Below are 15869 nucleotides of genomic sequence, written 5' to 3'. Positions count from 1 at the left end.
ACACTCTCTCTTCTCTCTCAGGGCATATCATGTCTTTACACTCTCCCTTCTCTCTCAGGGCATATCATGTCTTTACACTCTCCCTTCTCTCTCAGGGCATATCATGTATTTACACTCTCCCTTCTCTCTCAGGGCATATCTTGTCTTTACACTCTCCCTTCTCTCTCAGGGCATATCTTGTCTTTACACTCTCCCTTCTCTCTCAGGGCATATCTTGTCTTTACACTCTCCCTTCTCTCTCAGGGCATATCATGTCTTTACACTCTCCCTTCTCTCTCAGGGCATATCTTGTCTTTACACTCTCCCTTCTCTCTCAGGGCATATCTTGTCTTTACACTCTCCCTTCTCTCTCAGGGCATATCTTGTCTTTACACACTCCCTTCTCTCTCAGGGCATATCTTGTCTTTACACTCTCCCTTCTCTCTCAGGGCATATCATGTCTTTACACTCTCCCTTCTCTCTCAGGGCATATCTTGTCTTTACACTCTCCCTTCTCTCTCAGGGCATATCTTGTCTTTACACACTCCCTTCTCTCTCAGGGCATATCTTGTCTTTACACTCTCCCTTCTCTCTCAGGGCATATCATGTCTTTACACTCTCCCTTCTCTCTCAGGGCATATCTTGTCTTTACACTCTCCCTTTCTCATATCTCTTCACTCTTTTTTCTCCATTCTCTCTTAAAGGGACATTGTACACTAGATTTTTTTTGCATAAATGTTGGTAGATGATCCATTTATATAGCCCATCTGGTAGTGTTTTTATAAACATATACGGCTAGATCACGAGTTTTGTCGGTAAGGCTGGGCGGTGCTAACGCTCCTTTTTTTCTTAGCGCTCCCTTAAGACAACGCTGGTATTACAAGTTTTCTGCAAGCTGGCGTTAGCCTCAGAAAAGTGAGCGGAGAGCAAAATTTAGCCCCACATCTCACCTTGATACCAGTGCTGCTTACGGTAAGCTGGCAAAACGTGCTGTTGATGAAACAGCCCATAGGAGGCTGAGAAACGCATCGCTGTGTTATTAAAGATTTTAATTTTTATATACACTTGCTTGTGTGGTATTTTACCCAAGATTTAATTGTGGTGCACTATTGCCCTATCCTCCTCTATACTATTTTTTCCGCTGGAAGCTGGAGACCACCTGCTGGGGATTGTCTACTGGGCAACTTTGTGGTTCCAGTTTGCTGGTGTTGCACCTGGAGGTGCTTTGGATCCTGTGAGTTTATTCATTTGGTCACATCCTTCAAACGTTGCTGGGCCATGTTGGTTTGCCTTTTCCTCTTTTAGGCATCTCACCTCAGGCCTCCCAAGGAATCACTACTGGATCTTTGCTAAGGATCATCAGTGAGCTGGACTACTGTGAAGTTCCAGCCCGCCTCAATAGCACCATATGGGTGCTGTATGTTTGTGAGTATACAGCACCCATATATACATCTGTTTTGTTTTGGTGGTTCTGGGCCATGGTGGCGCCTCTGTTTTTTTCTTTTCTCAGTTTAGGTAATTAGTTTAATTATAGTGTAGTGTTAGGTGTAATTGTAACATAGGTTAGGATTTATTTTAAAGGTAATTTTGTACTTATTTTAGCTAGGTAGCTATTAAATAGTTAATAACTATTTAATAACTATTGTACCTAGTTAAAATAAATAGAAAGGTGCCTGTAAAATAAAAATAAATCATAAGCTAGCTACAATGTAACTATTAGTTATATTGTAGCTATCTTATGGTTTATTTTATAGGTAAATATTTATTTTTAAATAGGAATTATTTAGCTAATTGTAGTAATTTTATTTAGATGTATTTAAATTATTTTTAAGTTAGGGGGGGTTAGGGTTAGATTTATACTTAGGTTTAGGGGTTAATATCTTTAATATAGTAGTGGCGATGTTGGGGGTGGCAGATTAGGGGTTAATAAATGTAAGTAGGTTTCTGCAATGTTAGTGCAGGCAGATTAGGGGTTAATACAATTTAACTAGTGTTTGTGAGGTGGGAGTGGGGCGGTTTAGGGGTTAATACATTTATTAAAGTGGCGGAGATGTCCGGTCGGCAGATTAGGGGTTAATAATTGTAGGCAGGTGGTGGCGACATTGGGGGCGGCAGATTAGGGGTTAATAAATATAATGTTGGTGTCGGCGATGTTAGGGGCAGCAGATTAGGGGTTCATAGGTATAATGTAGGTGATGGCGATGTCCGGTCGGCAGATTAGGGGTTAAAATAATTTATTATAGTGTTTGCGATGTGGGGGGGGGGCTCGGTTTAGGGGTTAATAGGTAGTTTATGGGTGTTAGTGTACTTTTTAGTTAAAAGCTTTATGTTCCGGTGTTAGCCCATAAAACTCTTAACTACTGACTTTTAAATGCGGTTGAAGTCTTGGAGGTAGAGGCTGTACCACTCACTTCTTCCAAGACTCGTAAAACCAGCGTTAGTCAAATCCCATTAAAAAGATAGGATACACAATTGACGTAAGGGCATTTGCCATAGCCTCGAGTCGCGGAAGAAAAGTGAGCGGTACACCTGTACCTGCCTGACTCGTAATACCAGCGGGCGTTAAAAAGCAGCGTTGGAACCTCTCAACGCTGCTTTTTAAGGCTAACGCCAAACTCGTGATCTAGCTGATATAGTTTTGCTTATTTTTTAGGAACATTGTGCTGATTTTCAGACTCCTAACCAAGTGTTAGATGTATACTCACATTTACAGACTATTGCAGGCTCCTGTTTATGTTATCTGTCTTTTCATATGCTGGGAAGGGGGAAGGTGAGGAGTGTTTGCTCTTTTTGTTTACACAGCCCCTTTCAGTGGGTGTCCCTCATCAACAGTGATAAACTAGGTGTCATGAACCAAGCCTCCAGATTAAAAAGAAAAAGAAAAGGTCTGGGAGGCATTCTGCTAAGAAGGGCTGTGTGGGGATTTGAACCTACGGCTCTGTGGTTACTGTTCCTATTTGCTTGCAAGTCGGTTTGCTTGTGTGTTGAGCCACAGCCAGTTCTAGTAATAGCAAGGAACTTAAAAGATCTGATAAATAACTTTTTGCCTTACTTGTTATTTCACCTGTGCAACACACAGGTGTTCTCAATTCTGGAATTAATCAGAACCAAACCTGTGCAAAACCTCCCTATTTAAGGATGGCTTTTAGTCTGCATTAGTGTCTTCACATTGGATCTGTTTTGTCAAGTCAGAACCTGTTTCCTGTACTTCTTTGGAGAAAGATTTCACCTTTGCACCTGTTTACAAGGAAACCAGGAGAAAGACTTTACCTTTAAACCTGTTACCAGTTCACAAGTTTGTTTCCTGCACTCAGCTATAACCAGGAGAAAGACTTTACCTTTAAACCTGTTACCAGTTCACAAGTTTGTTTCCTGCCTTGTGCAGTTCCTGCACTCAGCTATAACCAGGAGAAAGACTTTACCTTTAAACCTGTTACCAGTTTGCAAGTTTGTTTCCTGCCTTGTGCAATTCCTGCACTCAGCAATTACCAGGAGAAAGACTTTACCTTTAAACCTGTTACCAGTTCACAAGATTGTATCCTGACTTGTGCAATTCCAGCACTCAGCTATAACCAGGAGAAAGACTTTACCTTTAAACCTGTTACCAGTTCACAAGTTTGTATCCTGCCTTGTGCAATTCCTGCTCTCAGCTATAACCAGGAGAAAGCCTTTACCTTTAAACCTGTTACCAGTTCACAAGTTTGTTTCCTGCCTTGTGCAGTTCCTGCACTCAGCTATAACCAGGAGAAAGACTTTACCTTTAAACCTGTTACCAGTTCACAAGTTTGGTTCCTGCCTTGTGCAGTTCCTGCACTCAGCTATAACCAGGAGAAAGACTTTACCTTTAAACCTGTTACTAGTTCACAAGTTTGTTTCCTGCCTTGTGCAATTCCTGTACTCGGCTATAACCAGGAGAAAGACTTTACCTTTAAACCTGTTACCAGTTCACAAGTCTGTTTCCTGCCTTGTGCAATTCCTGCACTCAGCAATTACCTTTAAATCTGCTACCTGTTTACAAGTTGTTTTCTCCCTTGTGCAAATCTTACATTTCAATTATTACCAGGAGAAAGAATTTCCTTTTTGAATCTGCATCTCTGCTTACTAGTTTTGTTTATTTTCACTCCTGCTGTATGTGGTCTTAACATACCTGAGTAGCATATTTAAATATTCTGCAAGTATTTGCTTAAACAAAGTATTTTGTTGTTTAAATAAATTTATCATTTTCAATCAGTATGGTTTCTACTAATCTTCCTTTAAAGCAACTGTTCCAGAAAATGAGGCTCTAACATGATATCCTGAGACAGAACATGACACTAGGATATTCTAACTAAGTTTTTAAAAGGGTTTAAACTGTATTTTTATATCAGTATCCGTGCATATTCTCCTTTATAGTAGTGTCTATTACATGCAGTTATATGAAAATTGGTGTATACTGTCCCTTTAACTCTACCTTCTTCTCCACTTCAACTTTTTCTCTACAGTCTCTCTCTGCTTACCTTCTCAGAAGTAATAGTCTAAGCACTAATGGGGTCCCTAACGCCCTAGAGGAATAACATATCATTGTGCACTTATATGGCTATATAATATCCCTTTAGATAATAGTTTTAGCACCTAACCCAAAATGTGTGTTTGTCCATGCTGCAATAGGAATGTACATTCTGTAAATACAATGTGCCAACTTTGCTACTTACAACATGCCACTAGACTTCAGACACAACATTACTAGCTAACTTTCACTCCCCACCATTAGATTTCCACTCGCCAATGGATAGTGGAAAATTTGAGCCCTGTATGTATATGTGTATGTATGTATATATATACATACATACATAGAGGTGGCGATGTATCACCTGGGTGCAGCTTCTTTTCATTCTTGAGAGTGCACTTCTCTATGTATATGTATGTATATATATATATATATATATATATATATATACACATACATACATACATACATAGAGAGAAGTGCACGCTCAGGAACGAACAACCAGCTAAATAACTTGCTAGCCTGTTCTATGGTGATTTCCCACCATGGTGCAGCCTCTTTTTAGCCCAGTAATGCTTTTCACAGAGAAGAACTATTCTCTTTTCTGTAGTATATCAGTCTGATCCCGCCTATTAAGGTCAGTGCAGTACCGAAGTACCAGGCTAGTCCTCTCTGAACAAGGAACACGGCAACCCCAGAAGATCGTTTCAGCCTTTATTGTGCTTTGACAGTGAGGTGTAGCCATATTCCTCTAAGCATACTGAGTAAGGAGTACACACACATGTAGGAATCTGCACTTTCAGTAACTAAAACGTCAACACCCAGGGTGCTGGTATACATAGTAGATACAATACAGAGCCAATAAATATTAGCAGGAAGTGGTCTTTGAAAAGGGGTCTGGTCAACCCATTAACAAGTTTTGAAGAGGGTTTTGGAAGATAAGGGCACAGTGTGAGTAGACATGGTGGAATGTGGTTAGTCATTGTGCCGCCGGATTTGGGTGAAACTCTGCATTAGACTGTCCCATATGGAGCCACTTAACTTTGTATGAAGATCTTTTATACAGGTGTGTGTATTTTAAAAGTTATATTGCACAATTTATTAATTACTTAATACTAATACATTTACACATCATTATTTATACAGGTGGATCAACTTCACAACACCTTATTTGTTTAAAGAAAAATGGAAATCAAAATTAAATACAATTAAAGAAAAAATAAATTTTTTATCTCTTGGCAACCCCTTCTTTAAATTTAGCACCTTTACATCTTGCAGCACTACATGTATAACATTGTTACAAACATTGTTGCAAACACAGCTTCCCTTTACTGCTGAAAGCATGTGCACACTCCTGAGCCTACTTCTATAGGCTGTCAGACTACTTCTATATGCTGTCAGTGTCAACAAAGGACACAAAAAGAGCTACATTTTAGAACTGAAGTATTTTTTTAATCTAAATTATATGCTGTATCTGAATCATGCATTTTTTACTTTTGAGTCCTTTCATTGCACTCGGTTTACCAAACTTGGATGGAAGAAATTCTGGATCTGCTCTTCAAACATGTGATACTAAGATATAATAGTTATTGAAGCTATATTTCTTGGCCAACTGAAACATCACCCAATGAAAAGAATGATTTGTCATTTTGTATCTAAAACTGAACAAACATTTCTATGAATAAACCGTACTTAATGATGTATAGCAGACCAGTCCCCTCTTGCTAATTAAAATGGGTCACTGTATACATTTCAGATAAATGTGACAATTTCAAGTATTCCAGTTTGTCATTAGAAGCCATTTTTTGTCAGAGATGGAAGGCAAAATGCACTTTGAACGCTAACAGCTTTAAGCTGTTTGTTAATTACTTTAGTGCTTTGATATCCTTAGTGGCTATGTTTAGATTTATCATTGTAAATGGATTACATTAATGAAACAATAACAGTTAAAGAAAAGTCTATGATTAACACTGAATCAAACACTAGTTATCAACAAGTTTCTTGGAATGGAAACCATTTATCTATTGGAATTGTTTGATGGATAGAGAGATTAGGCACTAATGGGAAAACACAAACATTCACTTAGCTGACTTTATGTTTCTAAATACATAGGCTGACTGCATTCTGCACGGAGTGGACACAATTTCCTTTATGAGCTCACCTACTTTATATAAGATGCAAAGTCAGCACAATTGACCACAAACATTAAATAATACAAATAAAATATGATGGTTTAACTCACTAAGGTTATAGCAACACTGACCTAGAGCATTTTTTTGATAATTATTATTTATAATATCAATAAAAGGGCAGTTTTTTTTTTCTTAATCAAAAATATACACCTAGATTACGAGTCTTGTGTTAGCCTTAAAAAGCAGCGTTGAGAGGTCCCAACGCTGCTTTTTAACACCCGCTGGTATTACGAGTCTTGAAATGACAGGTGTACCGCTCACTTTTTTGGTCAGACTCGAAAATACCGCAAATCCACTTACGTCAATTGCGTATCCTATATTTTCAATGGGACTTGCATAACGCCGGTATTATGAGTCTTCCAAAAAGTGAGTGGTACAGCCTCTCCTGCCAAGACCGCATTTAAAAGTCTAAAACCGTAGTATAAAACTCTTAACTAAAGTGCTAAAATGTACAATAACACCCATAAACTACCTATTAACCTCTAAACCAAGGCCCCCCAAATCGTAAACACAATTTTTTTTTTTTTTTAACCCCTAATCTGCCGAACCAAACATTGCCACCACTATAAAAATATATTAACCCCTAAACTGCCGTACTCCCGCATCGCAAACACTAGTTAAATTTTATTAACCCCTAATCTGCTGTCCCTAACATCACTGACACCTACCTACATTTATTAACCCCTGCAGCCCACAACGTCGCCGCAACTATATTAAATGTATTAACTCCTAAATCTAAGTCTAACCCTAACACCCCCCTAACTTAGTTATTTTATTTCAATTTGTTTAAATTATATTTATCATTAACTAAATTATTCCTATTTAAAACTAAATACTTACCTATAAAATAAACCCTAAGCTAGCTACAATATAACTAATAGTTACATTGTATCTACCTTAGGATTTAATTTTATTTTATAGGCAACTTTGTGTTTATTTTAACTAGGTACAATAGTTATTAAATAGTTATTAACTATTTAATAGCTACCTATTTAAAATAAAGACAAATTTACCTGTAAAATAAATCCTAGCCTAAGTTACAAGTACATCTAACACTACACTATAATTAAATGAATTGCCTAAACTAAATACAATTAAATACAATTGAAAAAAATTATCTAATGTACGAAAAAAAACAAACACTAAATTACAGAAAATAATAAAATAATTACAAGTTTTTTAAACTAATTACACCTAATCTATTCCCCCTAATAAAATAAAAAAGCCCCGCAAAATAATAAAAAGCCCTACCCTATAGTAAATTACAAATAGCCCTTAAAAGGGCCTTTTACGGGGCATTGCCCCAAAGTAATCAGCTCTATTACCTGTAAAAAAAGTACAATACCCCCCAACATTAAAACCCACCACCCACATACCCAACCCTACTCTAAAAGCCACCAAATACCCCCTTAATAAAACCTAACACTAACCCCTTGAAGATCACCCTACCTTGAGAAGTCTTCACCCAGCCGGGCAAAGTGGTCCTCCAGACGGGCAGAAGTCTTCTATCTTCATCCATCCGGAGTGGAGCGGCTCCATCTTCAAGACATCCGACGCGGAGCATCCTCTTCCAACGAAGTCCAAATGAAGAATGAAGGTTCCTTTAAATGATGTCATCCAAGATGGCGTCTCTTGAATTCCGATTGGCTGATAGAATTCTATCAGCCAATCGGAATTATGGTAGAAAAAATCTGATCAGCCAATAGAATGTGAGCTCAATCCTATTGGCTGATTGGATCAGCCAATAGGATTGAACTTCAATCCTATTGGCTCATTGCATCAACCAATAGGATTTTTCCTACCTTTATTCCGATAGGCTGATAGAATTCTATCAGCCAATTGGAATTTAAGGGACGCCATCTTGGATGACGTCATTTAAAGGAACCTTCATTCTTCATTTGGACTTCGTTGGAAGAGGATGCTCCGCGTCGGATGTCTTGAAGATGGAGCTGATCCGCGCTGGATGGATGAAGATAGAAGATGCCGCCTGGATGAAGACTTCTGTCCATCTGGAGGACCACTTCGCTCAGCTTCATTGAGGACTTTGGCCCGGCTGGGTGAAGACTTCTCAAGGTAGGGTGATCTTCAAGGGGTTAGTGTTAGGTTTATTTAATAGGGTATTGGGTGGGTTTTAGAGTAGGGTTGGGTGTGTGGATGGTGGGTTTTAATGTTGGGGGGGTATTGTACTTTTTTTTTATGGGTAATAGAGCTGATTACTTTGGGGCAATGCCCCGCAAAAGGCCCTTTTAAGGGCTATTTGTAATTTAGTATAGGGTAGGGCTTTTTATTATTTTGGGGGCTTTTTTATTTTATTAGGGGGATTAGATTAGGTGTAATTAGTTTTAAAAACTTGTAATTATTTTATCATTTTCTGTAATTTAGTGTTTGTTTTTTCGTACTTTAGATAATTTTTTTCAATTGTATTTAATTGTATTTAGTTTAGGTAATAAATTTAATTATAGTGTAGTGTTAGGTGTAATTGTAACTTAGGTTTGGATTTATTTTACAGGTAAATGTGTCTTTATTTTAACTAGGTAGCTATTAAATAGTTAATAACTATTTAATAACTATTGTACCTAGTTAAAATAAATACAAAGTTGCCTGTAAAATAAAAATAAATCCTAAAATAGCTACAATGTAACTATTAGTTATAGTGTAGCTAGCTTAGGGTTTATTATATAGGTAAGTATTTAGTTTTAAATAGGAATAATTTAGTTAATGATAGTTATTTTATTTAGATTTATTTAAATTATATTTAACTTATGGGGGTGTTAGGGTTAGACTTAGATTTAGGGGTTAATGACTTTAATATAGTGGCGGCGACGTTGGTGGCGGCAGATTAGGGGTTAATAAATGTAAGACAAAGATGAATCCCAGCGCCACCTATACCTTGTATGCCTGAGGTGGTGATACCTAGCTATCACCTAGTGAGGAGCAAATGTAGGGAGTGGGCCCAGGCGCCAGCAATACGGAGGCTAAGGTTATAATGTAAATGATAATTTATTACATAAAAATCACAATAGATATAAAAGAGTAAAATAGTAATAACAATATTACAAATGCATGGATCCACGCTAAATAAACATAAAAGCTTGATTAAAGACTGATAATACACTGAAGAAACAAGCTTATACAAAGAAATTAGTAACAAGCGTATACAAAGAAATTAATAACCTTATATAAAGAAATTAATAACAGGGTACAAAAGTATGCAAAAATAAACCGTGCAAAATTAAATTGCGTGAGTCAAAAGACGGTCCAAAAAAAATTCCAAACAAAATCCAAAAGCTGAATATGCTATCAAATCTGTGATGACAAAAGAAAAAATATGATGAAAGCTGCAACAGTGTTTCAAAAATAAATGTTCAAATCCAAATGTGTGGTAAAAGTGTCAATCCTGTGAGGTAATTGGTGCAGGGATAAATCCAATATGAGAAAGTATATGATGCTGCAATAGTATTTGTCTCTTAGTGAAATGTAGAGTGTGATTAGGGATACTACACTTATGCTCTCCTAGCTAATCCCAATATGGAGTGTGCTAACCTCATGAAGTACACCCTTAGTTCAAAAAGAAAAATGTGGGGGAGGGATAGCGCTAACGAATAGCTGAGAGCCAAAATATCTAAAAAACTCTAATGAGATAGTGTATAAATATTATAAAAAATCGAATTAAAATTAGCCAAGAAAAAAGAATTGGATATATATGTACAAATAAATCAATATTTATTAATATGAGATAAATTCTAACAGATAACTCCTATAAAAGATGCCGGCATCAGGTAAAAAATGTATCTAAAAAACTGCAATAAGAATGACCATCTGAGACTCACAGACAAACAAAATCAATAGCAGCATATATGACTAAACAGAATTATTAGCAGCATGCATAACCAAACAGAATTATTAGCAGCCTATATGACAAAAACAAATAAAATAACCATAAAGTGCTTAATATCAGTATTCCCAAAATGGAGCTGATCCGTGGGTGATACTGTTTACCAGTGTGGTCCGTGGGTGGAAATGTTTACCGGTGTATCGATACAAAGACCGGGTAAAAACGGAGTGATGTGATGAGTAACTTAATCTTCTTTCTGTGTGGCTTTCCTCCGTATTTCAGCCTGTTCTTAGCCAGTATCTATCCGTCCTCTGCAGCAGGTATCCAGCGTGTGGAAATGGTCCTAGAGGGGTCAAGTTCCGGGTTAAAGTTCAGTTCAGATTTCCAAATAGTAAAGCGCCGTTGCGCAATATTTCAGCCTATAAAAAATAGACCTTTAAAAAAGCACTCTGGGTTCGTTTTCTATGGGTCCTGGGGCAGGAATTACACATGCAGAGACGGCTCACCTATGATCAGTGACCGCTCAATGTACCTGTCCTATCCACCAACGAAACCTCAGCTAGTAAAGAGATATAAAATGTATCAAGGTATAGTAAGCAAGTTCTACGCGTTTCAGCCTCCAGGGGCCTTTATCAAGATGCTTACTAAATGTTTAGGCCATTTTAAATAGCCCTCTCTCTTTTCTCATTGGATGATACCCAGCCAATAGTGAATAAGCTAATGGAGATATGTGAATCATTGTGTTACAAACACTTTAGTCAAAAACGTTACATTGTTTTGTAAATTCATATGTTTACACTTAATTTTAAGTATCTTTTATTTGATTCATTTGATACAATAAATCCAATCTTGGCAACCTCTTATTGAATATGGAAACAATATAAAAAAGTTAATAAATATATACGGAAAAAATATATAAAAATTGGGATGATTCTACCCCTACTAAGTTGCTAAATGGTTAAGGTAGTTATATGTGTGTGTTAATGTGGTGATGTTAGAGATATCGAACAATTGTACAGAGTAATAACAATTTCATGAAGTTTGTATAAAATTAGGAATTAGTTTATAATAAAAATAATAAAAAAATATAAAATATAAAATCATACACGTATAAAAAAGGTATTTAAAATTCTTTTTTGAAAAATTTGAAAAATTGGATCTTCATATTAGCCTACTAAGATCCATTTCGGAGTTCAGGCCATGGGGGTGGAGGGTTTTAAAATTGAATATAAATTCAGCTTCCTTTTTTAGTAATACATTGTTGATATTCCCTCCCCTATTCCCAAGGTTAATTTGTGTTACACCCCAATATTTAAAATCTTTTAGACTCCCTTCATGTTTTTCTTTAAAATGGTTATATAATTTTGTTTCTGAGGAACCGTGCTCTATTTTTAAAATATGTTCCCTGATGCGATCTCTTAAAATCCTACTCGTCTGTCCAAAATAGAACAGATTACATGAACATTTGATGCAATAGATTATATTCTTATCAGAACATCTTATTAATTGCTTTATTTTAAAACTGAAGTTTGTGTTATGTGACACATAACACAAACTTCAGTTTTAAAATAAAGCAATTAATAAGATGTTCTGATAAGAATATAATCTATTGCATCAAATGTTCATGTAATCTGTTCTATTTTGGACAGACGAGTAGGATTTTAAGAGATCGCATCAGGGAACATATTTTAAAAATAGAGCACGGTTCCTCAGAAACAAAATTATATAACCATTTTAAAGAAAAACATGAAGGGAGTCTAAAAGATTTTAAATATTGGGGTGTAACACAAATTAACCTTGGGAATAGGGGAGGGAATATCAACAATGTATTACTAAAAAAGGAAGCTGAATTTATATTCAATTTTAAAACCCTCCACCCCCATGGCCTGAACTCCGAAATGGATCTTAGTAGGCTAATATGAAGATCCAATTTTTCAAATTTTTCAAAAAAGAATTTTAAATACCTTTTTTATACGTGTATGATTTTATATTTTATATTTTTTTATTATTTTTATTATAAACTAATTCCTAATTTTATACAAACTTCATGAAATTGTTATTACTCTGTACAATTGTTCGATATCTCTAACATCACCACATTAACACACACATATAACTACCTTAACCATTTAGCAACTTAGTAGGGGTAGAATCATCCCAATTTTTATATATTTTTTCCGTATATATTTATTAACTTTTTTATATTGTTTCCATATTCAATAAGAGGTTGCCAAGATTGGATTTATTGTATCAAATGAATCAAATAAAAGATACTTAAAATTAAGTGTAAACATATGAATTTACAAAACAATGTAACGTTTTTGACTAAAGTGTTTGTAACACAATGATTCACATATCTCCATTAGCTTATTCACTATTGGCTGGGTATCATCCAATGAGAAAAGAGAGAGGGCTATTTAAAATGGCCTAAACATTTAGTAAGCATCTTGATAAAGGCCCCTGGAGGCTGAAACGCGTAGAACTTGCTTACTATACCTTGATACATTTTATATCTCTTTACTAGCTGAGGTTTCGTTGGTGGATAGGACAGGTACATTGAGCGGTCACTGATCATAGGTGAGCCGTCTCTGCATGTGTAATTCCTGCCCCAGGACCCATAGAAAACGAACCCAGAGTGCTTTTTTAAAGGTCTATTTTTTATAGGCTGAAATATTGCGCAACGGCGCTTTACTATTTGGAAATCTGAACTGAACTTTAACCCGGAACTTGACCCCTCTAGGACCATTTCCACACGCTGGATACCTGCTGCAGAGGACGGATAGATACTGGCTAAGAACAGGCTGAAATACGGAGGAAAGCCACACAGAAAGAAGATTAAGTTACTCATCACATCACTCCGTTTTTACCCGGTCTTTGTATCGATACACCGGTAAACATTTCCACCCACGGACCACACTGGTAAACAGTATCACCCACGGATCAGCTCCATTTTGGGAATACTGATATTAAGCACTTTATGGTTATTTTATTTGTTTTTGTCATATAGGCTGCTAATAATTCTGTTTGGTTATGCATGCTGCTAATAATTCTGTTTAGTCATATATGCTGCTATTGATTTTGTTTGTCTGTGAGTCTCAGATGGTCATTCTTATTGCAGTTTTTTAGATACATTTTTTACCTGATGCCGGCATCTTTTATAGGAGTTATCTGTTAGAATTTATCTCATATTAATAAATATTGATTTATTTGTACATATATATCCAATTCTTTTTTCTTGGCTAATTTTAATTCGATTTTTTATAATATTTATACACTATCTCATTAGAGTTTTTTAGATATTTTGGCTCTCAGCTATTCGTTAGCGCTATCCCTCCCCCACATTTGTCTCTTAGTGCTCAGATGCCCATGGGGAACTGGCCACAATGTGAAAAAAAGGCAATCAAGAAAAAATGTGGTGAAGAAAAATTGTGGTGAAGAAAAAATGAGTAAAAGAAAAATACAACGATCAGATGCAAAAACCTGTGGAAAGAGATAAAATACAATGTGTGGCAAAGTCACAAATATATCCTCCTACTGAAATAAGGCTTACCAGGTCTACTCGTTTCGGCCCTCTCTGGGCCTTTATCAAGACTGGTGTTTGGAATGTTTGGTGGCCTTATATAGCGGTTTATGTGCTTGTAGCCGGAAGTAGTCACAAATAGCCATTTACGGTTTGAGAGTCCGTTTATATAATCAAAAGTTAATTTTTAGGTGAGGTGACTGATACAATTACATGATGTAAAAGACATAATACCCCAAAGGTGCTTTTAGATACCCTCCCTAGTGGCACAATTGAATTTTGTGAACCTCCGTATGTTTGTGACTTCACTTCCGGTGGGGGGGTTTTTCGGCGCAGACTCAAAATCATATTGAACAGTTTTCTTGTAGTCCGATCTGTAGTGTTATGTATTTACTTGTTTTCTATTTTCCCCATGTTTTTTTGGGTTCATTTAAATTGCTCATTTCATTTGCGATAGGGAACGATATCACTTGACGTCACTTCCGGTTAATCGTATTGCGGCTTAGAATCCAAGCTACATTATAGTGATCGCCTTACTATAGAAAAGATTTTGCTGCTTGTGTTTACCTTTTGTGATTATTGTGATCCCCACCCCTTTTTTTATATGTCACAATTATTGTGTCATCTTTTATTGTGTTAGACTTTATACATCTCTCTCCCTTTCGTGCCAAGATAATCCAAAAAGACAGTTTATGTAACGAACAACTAGGTGCAACACCAATACCTAGGTGCAACGTCACAACCAATTGGGGGCTTTTTGGCAAAACGGACCAATAATCACAAAAGGTAAACACAAGCGGCAAAATCTTTTCTATAGTAAGGTGATCACTATAATGTAGCTTGGATTCTAAGCCGCAATACGATTTACCGGAAGTGACGTCAAGTGATATCGTTCCCTATCGCAAATGAAATGAGCAATTTAAATGAACCCAAAAAAACATGGGAAAAATAGAAAACAAGTAAATACATAACACTACAGATCGGACTACAAGAAAACTGTTCAATATGATTTGGAGTCTGCGCCGAAAATCCCCCCACCGGAAGTGACGTCACAAACATACGGAGGTTCACAAAATTCAATTGTGCCACTAGGGAAGGTATCTAAAAGCACCTTTGGGGTATTATGTCTTTTACATCATGGAATTGTATCAGTCACCTCACCTAAAAATTAACTTTTGATTATATAAACGGACTCTCAAACCGGAAATGGCTATTTGTGACTACTTCCGGCTACAAGCACATAAACCGCTATATAAGGCCACCAAACATTCCAAACACCAGTCTTGATAAAGGCCCAGAGAGGGCCGAAACGCGTAGACCTGGTAAGCCTTATTTCAGTAGGAGGATATATTTGTGACTTTGCCACACATTGTATTTTATCTCTTTCCACAGGTTTTTGCATCTGATCGTTGTATTTTTCTTTTACTCATTTTTTCTTCACCACAATTTTTCTTCACCACATTTTTTCTTGATTGCCTTTTTTCACATTGTGGCCAGTTCCCCATGGGCATCTGAGCACTAAGAGACAAATACTATTGCAGCATCATATACTTTCTCATATTGGATTTATCCCTGCACCAATTACCTCACAGGATTGACACTTTTACCACACATTTGGATTTGAACATTTATTTTTGAAACACTGTTGCAGCTTTCATCATATTTTTTCTTTTGTCATCACAGATTTGATAGCATATTCAGCTTTTGGATTTTGTTTGGAATTTTTTTTGGACCGTCTTTTGAATCACGCAATTTAATTTTGCACGGTTTATTTTTGCACACTTTTGTACCCTGTTATTAATTTCTTTATATAAGGTTATTAATTTCTTTGTATAAGCTTGTTACTAATTTCTTTGT

The 15869-nt window shown here is 36.4% G+C and overlaps 1 protein-coding gene across 1 annotated transcript in view; it reads right to left on the bottom strand.

Annotated features, from left to right (window-relative positions):
- The window catches only part of LOC128647460 (teneurin-3-like), a 708055-nt gene that overhangs the window by 17106 nt on the left and 675080 nt on the right, over nucleotides 1-15869 (bottom strand). The window lies entirely within an intron of this gene.

This window comes from Bombina bombina, chromosome 2 (genome assembly GCF_027579735.1).
Source record: "Bombina bombina isolate aBomBom1 chromosome 2, aBomBom1.pri, whole genome shotgun sequence".
In the NCBI taxonomy this organism is placed as follows: Eukaryota; Metazoa; Chordata; class Amphibia; order Anura; family Bombinatoridae; genus Bombina; species Bombina bombina.
The sequence above is the reverse complement of the archived record's forward strand: the minus strand, read 5'-3'. Positions and strand labels throughout refer to the sequence as shown.